We start from the raw sequence: 8,617 nt of genomic DNA, 5'->3' as shown, positions 1-8,617 counted from the left end.
AAAGTCCTTTAAATGTCTCGATGTGTAGAATTATAAAATTTATCATACAGAGTTTCCATATTGTAGAGAATATTCCTATTCCATCGTGACTAGGTTTAAATGACCTCTGAGGTTCTTTCTCACTCTGAATTTCTGCGACTCTGTTCTCTCTCTCTCTCTCTCTCTCTCTCTCTCTCTCTCTCTCTCTCTTTATCTCTCTCTCTATCCCTCCCTCCCTTGCTCTTTCTCTGTCTCTCTCCCAACACAAGACCTGACACACAATAATGTACCCAACTTTCAACTGAGCCCAAGATATTTCACATGTTGCTGCTTTGAAGAAGGAGAAACGACTTCAAATTGATAGAGAGACCACAAAGCAGTATGAGATACTGCACACTCGCATGGTTAACTCGCAAATGCAGCTACAGTGAGACATAACAATGCAAAGAAGATAATCATAACAAGAAAATGATGAGCACAGAAGAGAACAAAAGAAAAGTTAGAAGGAAGCAAAGATGGACAGCTGTCAACACAATGTGTAGTGTTTATCATACAAGCTTTCTTGAATTGAAAATTTATTGCTAAATATTCTGAATATATAAAAGAACTTACGGAGTTCTCATCGGAGCCTCTTCACAGACAGATAGAGAGAAAGAAGAGATCTATAGAAATGTTCATACCCTTTGACCCAGCAATACCACTTCTAGGGTTGTATCCCAAAGAAATCACACAAGCGGGAAAAGGACCCATATGTACAAAAATATTTATAGCAGCTCTCTTTGTGGTAGCCAAGAATTGGAAATCAAAGGGATGCCCATCAATTGGGGAATGGCTGAACAAGCTGTGGTATATGAAGGTGATGGAATATTATTGTGCCATAAGAAATGGGGATGATGCAGACTACATAACAACCTGGAAAAACCTACATGACATAATGCTGAGTGAGCGGAGCAGAGCCAGGAGAACATTATACAGAACCACAGATATATGTATTCTGTGAGGACCAACACTGACAGACTTCACTCTTCTCAGCAACACGAGGTACAAAGACAACTCCAAAGGACTCACAATGGAGAATGCTATCTACATTCAGAGAAAGAACTATGAAGTATGAATGCAGATTGAGGTACACTTCATGCTAGCCTTCCCCCCTCTTTTTTTTCCCTTTTCTCTCCTTTGTTTTTGTTTTTGTGTTGGTTTCTTTTTTGTTTTTTGTTTTTGTTTTTTTGGTCCTGTTTCTTCTCTTGCATGATTCATTTCATTGATCACAGTTCTTCTCCATAACTTGACTAGTGTGTAAATTAATTCAATGCGAAGTTATACGTGGAAGTTATATGGGATTCCATGCCGTCTTGGGGAGGGAGGGAATAAAATCTGGATCTCAAAATTATATAGAACCGAATGTTGTAAACTAAAAATAAAAATTGATAGGAAAAAGCTGATATTCAAATGGGAATTGCAATATGTAACCTGGAAAGGACCTCAGTGGAGAAAGAAGTCTGAGAGTAGAAACCACCTATTCCAGATGTCCTTAATCTCCAACCTGCCTCCCCAGAGAATGTTAGGGTGGACTTTCGGATGAGATTGGGTCTTTTTCCTTTGGGTTGAGTTGCAATCTCCCTCATTTCACTCCCCGCTAAAGTCTTTATCTACTCTCGCCAGTTCTTTGGTATCTTCTGATCTGTATATCTTCTCTGGTGTCTGTTTGGTATTTTGCTTGGACAAATATATTAGCTACTGGCGATGTCCTCTTTTTTGTAATGAGTTTTTGATGGGAATGATCTAAACTGACTAAAGGCTGCCCTTTCTAAACAGTTTATTTTCTATTCTTAAGTGCCCTTGAGTGCCCAGGGAAAGAGTTCCTTCTGAACCAGAATGATATCCCTAGACCAAACCAGCAATATTCAAAGGGCCAGATAGAAAATATTCTAGTTTGATACCCATCTTGACATGGTTGAGGGAGTGAGCAAGCACCCAAATATTACCCTTCTCCTGCTCTCCTCAAGGTGAAAATCTAAGTTTCTCTTTCCAGGGAGGTGTGGCTAATTTCCAGAGACATCTATCCATGAAACCTATGAGCAGTGACCATCCATTTAGATAACCTTGTGGATAAAACATTGTTATCTTATGTATGCACATATATATCTGACATTTAATTCATATTTTTTTGAGTTGAGTTAATTGTGAACATGATTGGACCTACCACGACCTTAGTTGGAAACAGAACAGCAATTAAACCTCAGTCAATGTAACAACAATGTTGCTAGCAGCTGCTGTGGCTGCGTGAGGCCAATAACACCAGCACACAGAAAGGCTGCCAGCACAAGTTCTTTCATCGGCCTTCCTAAGGACAGCAACTTTGAGGGATTGACAATCTTACTTTAATTAAAAATACATGTACTAGTCACTTAGTTCGGGAGGCAAAGTCAGCACCCTGAACTTCAGAGAGAACAGAAACAGAAATTGCAGACTGAAACAATATAAACAGATCAATGTTTCTGTCTAATCAAATCACAATATACATAGTTACCAGAGAAGCACCAACATCTGGGTTTTTGAAAGCTGGGGAGCTCTTAACAACAGCTACCCAGAGTCTTGTCTAGTCAAATCACACAACACTCTTCCAATGAGTGAGAGCCTCAAACAAAACACTAACCTCTGAATTTTTATACCCTGTTCAGGGACAAAGGGCACCACAACTATGCAACTCAAAACCATGTGAAGCTCCGTTAGGCATCACAAACATGTGACTCAAACCTATGTGAATTAGGCCTTCTTGTTCCTTAAGCAGGTCATCAAAGACTCCCAGATTTAATCAAAGAAACAAAGGTAATTGATAACTTCAGTGGTACAAAAGGGTAAAGAGGGGAAAAAAGTATTGCCTTAATTGCGAATACAGTGGAGTTCCTCTTGAATCCTTTGCTCCCATTCCACCTGCTCTACAACCACAGGAAAAGCACTTCCTTTATCTGGTGTGTATGTGTGTGTGTGTGTGTGTGTGCATGTGTGTGTGTGTGTGTGTGTGTGTGTGTGTGTGTGTGTGTGTGTGTGTGTGAAGGAGTAAAAATATTTTATTATCTTAAGGAAACTTTAAGTAATAATAATAATGCACATCTATATGGTGTGTTAAGGTTTGTAAAGTGTATATGTGTGTGTAGGTATACTGTGTGTATATGTGAGTGCATGCATATATGTGTGCATAAGTGTGTATATATAGGTGTGTGTGTATGACTTTATTAGATCCTCACAACAACTTTGTGCAGTAGTAACTGTCATTATTCTTGTTTTGTTGATGAACAAGCTAAGACTTAGGTTAAACAACTTGTCTAGGTGATAAGGTTTTGAGGAAGGATTAGAGCCCATAGGTTCCAACTCCCTCCAATGCTCTCACACACAGAAACACAATCACATAACTCTTTCCCCAAAGCCCAGTGAAACATATCTTCTATTTGTCAGAGCCTTTCCTTCTTCCCAAGGAACAAACGCCATTAACCAAATTGTATCAAAAACTCTATTACTCGTTGGTGCCACAAGATGGCAGACAAGATCAGCTTCAGGAAGCCCATAGAAAGGTAAACCAATTTCTCAGAATTGACTGGAATCCTTCAATAATTCCATTCTCCAGATCACATTTGGGATTTGTGAGGTGTTTGTGAGTCATAGAGGTCCCTAATTTAATCTTGGCTAATGCTCATGGTAGCACAGTAAATACAGTACTGGGCCTAGAGTCAGGAAGACTCATGTTCATAAGTTAGAAGGTGGCTTTAAACATGCATTAGCTATAACCCTGGTTAAGTCACTGAATCCTGTTTGCTTCAGTGTCCTCATCTCTAGAATGAACTGGAGAAGGAAATGGCAAACCACTCCAGTATCTCTGCCAAGAAAACTCTAGATGGGGAGAAAGAGTAGGAGATGACTGAAAAATGATTGACCAATTCCCACTGAGGGATCCAGGTGTATAGGCTAGTGTTGTATGTAGACAGACTAAACAAGCTACCAACTCTGTAACATTTCAAGATTACCAGAAAGGCCCTGAGACCCTTGACATATCTTCCCCATTGAATGATATCTATAATTCTTAGGATAAGATTTGGCTCACCTATAAGAATTCAAACAATACTTTAGTTTCCAGGATTTTTTATTGTTTTGTTTTATTTTGTTTTTTTCTGTGACAAAAAAAATTGCTAAGATAGTTTTATACGTAGAAAACATTTCCTTCTTTCTTTAATTTCTTTGGTATATAGGCCTGGTAGTGGTTTCACTGGGTCAAAAGGAATTCATAGTCTAGTAACTCTGGGAACTTATATAACTACATTTTTTTTTCCAAAATGGCCCAACTAATTCACAGTTCCAACAAAAATGCATCAATGTGGCTGCTTTCTCTCAGTCCCTCCAACATTTGTTATTTTCCTTTTTTGATCAAATATTCCAGTCCAATGAGTCTGTAGTAGAACTTCAGAGTTGCTTTAATTGCATTTCTTTAATCATCAGTGATTTGGATCATTTTTAATATGCCAACAGATAACTTGGATTTCTTCCTGGGAAAACTTTCTGTTAATACCTTTGACTATTTATCTATTGGGGATTGGGTGAAGAAATTATAACATATTAATGTACTGGAATACTATATTGCTGAAAAAAAATTATGAAAGAAATTTTCAGAATATCTGGGAAGATTTGTACAAAGTGATGCAGAATGAAAGGAATAGATCAGACGAAATCACTTATTCTATAACAAAACCATTGTTAAAATGATCAATTTTGAGAGAGTGAAGAACTCTGATCTCTTTAATGATTACCCATGATTCCAGAAGACAAATAATGAAAGATACTATCCACTCTTTACAAAGAGGTGATGAATTAAATGTGAAGGGTGGGATGCACATTTTTTTTTAATGTGGCCAATATGGGAATTTGTTTTACTTGACTATGCATATATGTCATAAGGATTTTTTTATTGTTCTTTTGGAGGATAGGGGTGGAGAAGTACAAGGGAGAAAAATGAAAAAGCTCAATAATTGAAAAATGTGGGGGTTTTTTAAAGTAAAATCTGTTCAAATTGTAGAGGTGGGGTGGGGAACATGAAGTTGCTTTTTTTCTCCTGAGAGTAGATTTCGATATCTGAAAGAGAGACTTGGAGGGTGCTTGTGAACCAAGAAGATCAAGGAAAAGGGAGGAGGGAGAGTAGAGGGAGGAAAGGGAACATGGCTACATTTGGATTAATTTGCCAATTGCCCATTTTACATTAGGCTGTTTTTATGGGAAATAGCATGAGTTGTCATCAGAAGGTCTGCTTTCTGCATAGATAGTTCTTATCCCCTGAACCGTACTCTCTTGTCACCAGATGTCTACTGGACACATCCATCCGCATGGCCCATAAACATCTCAAACTCAAAAACTCCTAAACAATTCAATGTCTTTCTTTACCTCTTATCCTCCTTGGTTAACCTCCACTTTACATCTTAACATCCCTGGTTTGTCCCAGAAAACAGCTATCTGCCATTCATCCAGATACATGACTTAGGAGGCATCCTCAATTCCATATTCAACATTACCCATCCTGTCTAATTAGGTGCCAAGTTCTGCTGATTCTACCTACACAACATCTCATGTCCATTTGGTTTTCTCCACTAGCATCACAGCCACTCTTAATTAGCTCAGCCACAATCCTAGATCGAGTCCTCATGACTTCTTTCCTAGATTATTGCAACAGTTTCCTAATCAATTGCCAGTATTTATCTTCCACAAGCCATGCTTTACACAGCTGACAAAGAAAATTTGCCCAATCATGTCATGGCTCAGCTCAAAACTTCAGTGGCTGCCTATTGTCCCTGGGGTAAAATATCAGTTCCTCTGAAATTTAAAGCCTGGCTTGATCTGCTTCCCACAAAATAGTGAACTGAGTGTTAATGACCCGACCTCAAATCTACCTCAAACACTTAAAAGCTGTGTGATCCTGTGCAATTCATTAAACAACTCACTTAACCCTATTTGCCTCTGTTTCCTCATCTGTACAATAAGCTGGAAAAGGAAATGGCAAACCACTTCGATATCTTTTCCAAGAAAGCTTCAAATAAGGTCAAAAGGAATTGGGCACGACTAAAATGACTAAACAATCTTAGTTTGCTCATCTGTAAAAACAGGGATAATAATAGCACCCACTTAGTAAAGTTATTATATCAAATGGAATATTTTTTAAAGCTCTTTGGTAACCTTAAAGTGCTATATAAATGCTCTTCTATTATTATTATTATTGGTGGTGGTCGTGGTGGTGGTGGTGGTGTTCCTTTGATTCATATACTTTACAGTCAGTCATCAAGCATTGATTAAACTCTTGCAATGTGCCAGTCACTGTGCTAAGCATTTGGAGATACAAAAAAAGGTAAAAATATCATCCCTGACCTCAAGAAGCTCAGTTGTGTATGGAAGAGACAACCAGAAAATAACTATGCAGTACAATAATCAGTGTAAATAGAAGATTATTTCTTCAGAAAGAGACTAAAAAGGATGGAATGGTAGGGAGTTGGCAGAGAAAGGCATCCTGTAGAAGGTAAGATTTGAGCTGAGTATTCAAGGAAACAAGGGGAGCTAAGAATCAGGGCTGATGAAGGGGAGCATTCCAGCTCCCATGGGAGAAAGTCAGGGAAAATACAAATAGAGTATTGTGTGCGAGGAAGAGAAAATAGCATAAGCCACATAAGTGGCTAGATCACAGAGTGTGGAGAGAAGTAAAGTATAGAAAGGGTAGACTGGAAAAGCAGAGGCTGGCTTCTGAGAGACCTTAAATGCCAAAGGATTTATATTTGATCTTGGACATAGCAGGGAATCAATGGGATTTATTAGGGGGCAGGGGTGGTGTAGACATGGTCAGAAGAGCACTTTGAGAAAATCACTTTGGAAGTTGATGATAGATTTTAGTGGGGAGAGATGTAAGACAGGGAGACTCTGCATCTCCCATTTCTTTGCACAAGCTATTCCTCATATTGGGAATTCCTCTCCTCCTGTACTTTTTGGAGTCCCTAACTCCCTTCAAGGAGTACAACTCAAGTACAGTCTACAATTGTTCTCCCACTCCTGGTGGTTATGGCTCTTCATGGCTTCTTCTGCCCCACAGATTTCTTTGTTTTTACTGAGTATATATTTTGAATTTACTTAGGGACTACACATTGTCCTTCCCAGCCCCCAGTAGAATGTGAGCTTATTGAAGACATTTTGTATTTAGATCCTCAGTGCCTCTCACAGGGGGCTAGAACATGTGCTTGATGATTGTGTGTGTAATCCAAGGCCCAGCTCCCATTTCCAAACTCTTGGCTCACACAAATTCTATTCACCCTTGAAGTTATACCCAGGAAGGATTACAATTTCTCTTTGACTCACTATGATGCTTCAAGAGTTTAGTCCAGGACAATTTCCAAATATAACAAAGACATAGCTTGTCCATAAAGAGATGTAAAATGTTCCCCAATGCCCATATCACATACAACGTAATGAATATAAAGCAAATATGGGACAACTTTCCTTTTATCCTCAACAAAATGCAGAAGACTGAAAAGAGTCACAAAAGGTCATAAACATTAACTACTACACCATCCCATGGGAGGAAGGAAGGAAGGAAGGAAGGAAGAAGGGAAGAAGGGAAGAAGGAAGAGAAAGAAAAAAAAGAAAGAAGGGAGGAGGAAAGAAAAAGAAAGGAAAAAAGAAAAGTGAAATCCCAGTATAAGGTTATTAAAGTATTCAAAGGTTCACCTAAATGGAATCAAAAAATCACTGTATTTGTGAGTTGGAAGGAACCTCATTCAAGAGCACCAAAGAGGAGGAGCTATCCTTTCTTGAAGCACTCTATTAAACTTTGGGACAGCTTAATTTTTAGGGACTTTTTCTTGACACAAAGACCTAGTTTCCTCTTTGCAACATCCATTAGGTGGTCATCAGTCTGTCCTCTGTCCAACAGAACAATCCAGATACCTTCTTCACATGGTAATCTTTAATTGGTGGAATACAAAGACAATGGCTTCCCCAAGTCTTTACTTCTCTATGCTAACCATGTTTAACTTCTTAAACAGAAATCCATTGACATAGATACAAGTGTTTGTCCTCTTATGGATACTTCTAATCCTGGTTCAGTCATGACTACATGCTGTTGAGTAAGTCACTTAATTTCTGTTTTCTAGGCCTTGATTTTTCACATATAAAAGGGGGCCTGGGTGAGGAGCACACCTATTTTTTTCTCACTGAGTCCAAAATGAACAATAGCAATTCCAATACCAACTAGTGCCTGAAAATTATTGGGTCCCCTTCTTATACCAATGGTTCTTTTTCTTTTAACCTTGTGGAACTTTTGGCAGTCTGATGGAAACTATGGACTCCTTTTTAGAATGATTTTAAAAAGATAAAATAAAATGCATAGAATAACAAAAGAAGCCAATTATATTCAAATGGTTCTCAAAATCTATTTTAAAGAAAAACACAATTTCATGGATTCCAAATTGCAAACACTTTAATGTTTTATCTGAATGAAAAACACATTTATCAAGCACATGTGCAAAATATCTTTGTAAGAACTGGGTAACAAATTTAAAAGTAAGATATCTCTGCTCTTAAAGAGCTCACATTCTAATGGCCGAGGGGGAAGAGAGAC

Source organism: Trichosurus vulpecula, chromosome 6 (assembly GCF_011100635.1).
Source record: "Trichosurus vulpecula isolate mTriVul1 chromosome 6, mTriVul1.pri, whole genome shotgun sequence".
NCBI lineage: Eukaryota > Metazoa > Chordata > Mammalia > Diprotodontia > Phalangeridae > Trichosurus > Trichosurus vulpecula.
The sequence above is the reverse complement of the archived record's forward strand: the minus strand, read 5'-3'. Positions refer to the sequence as shown.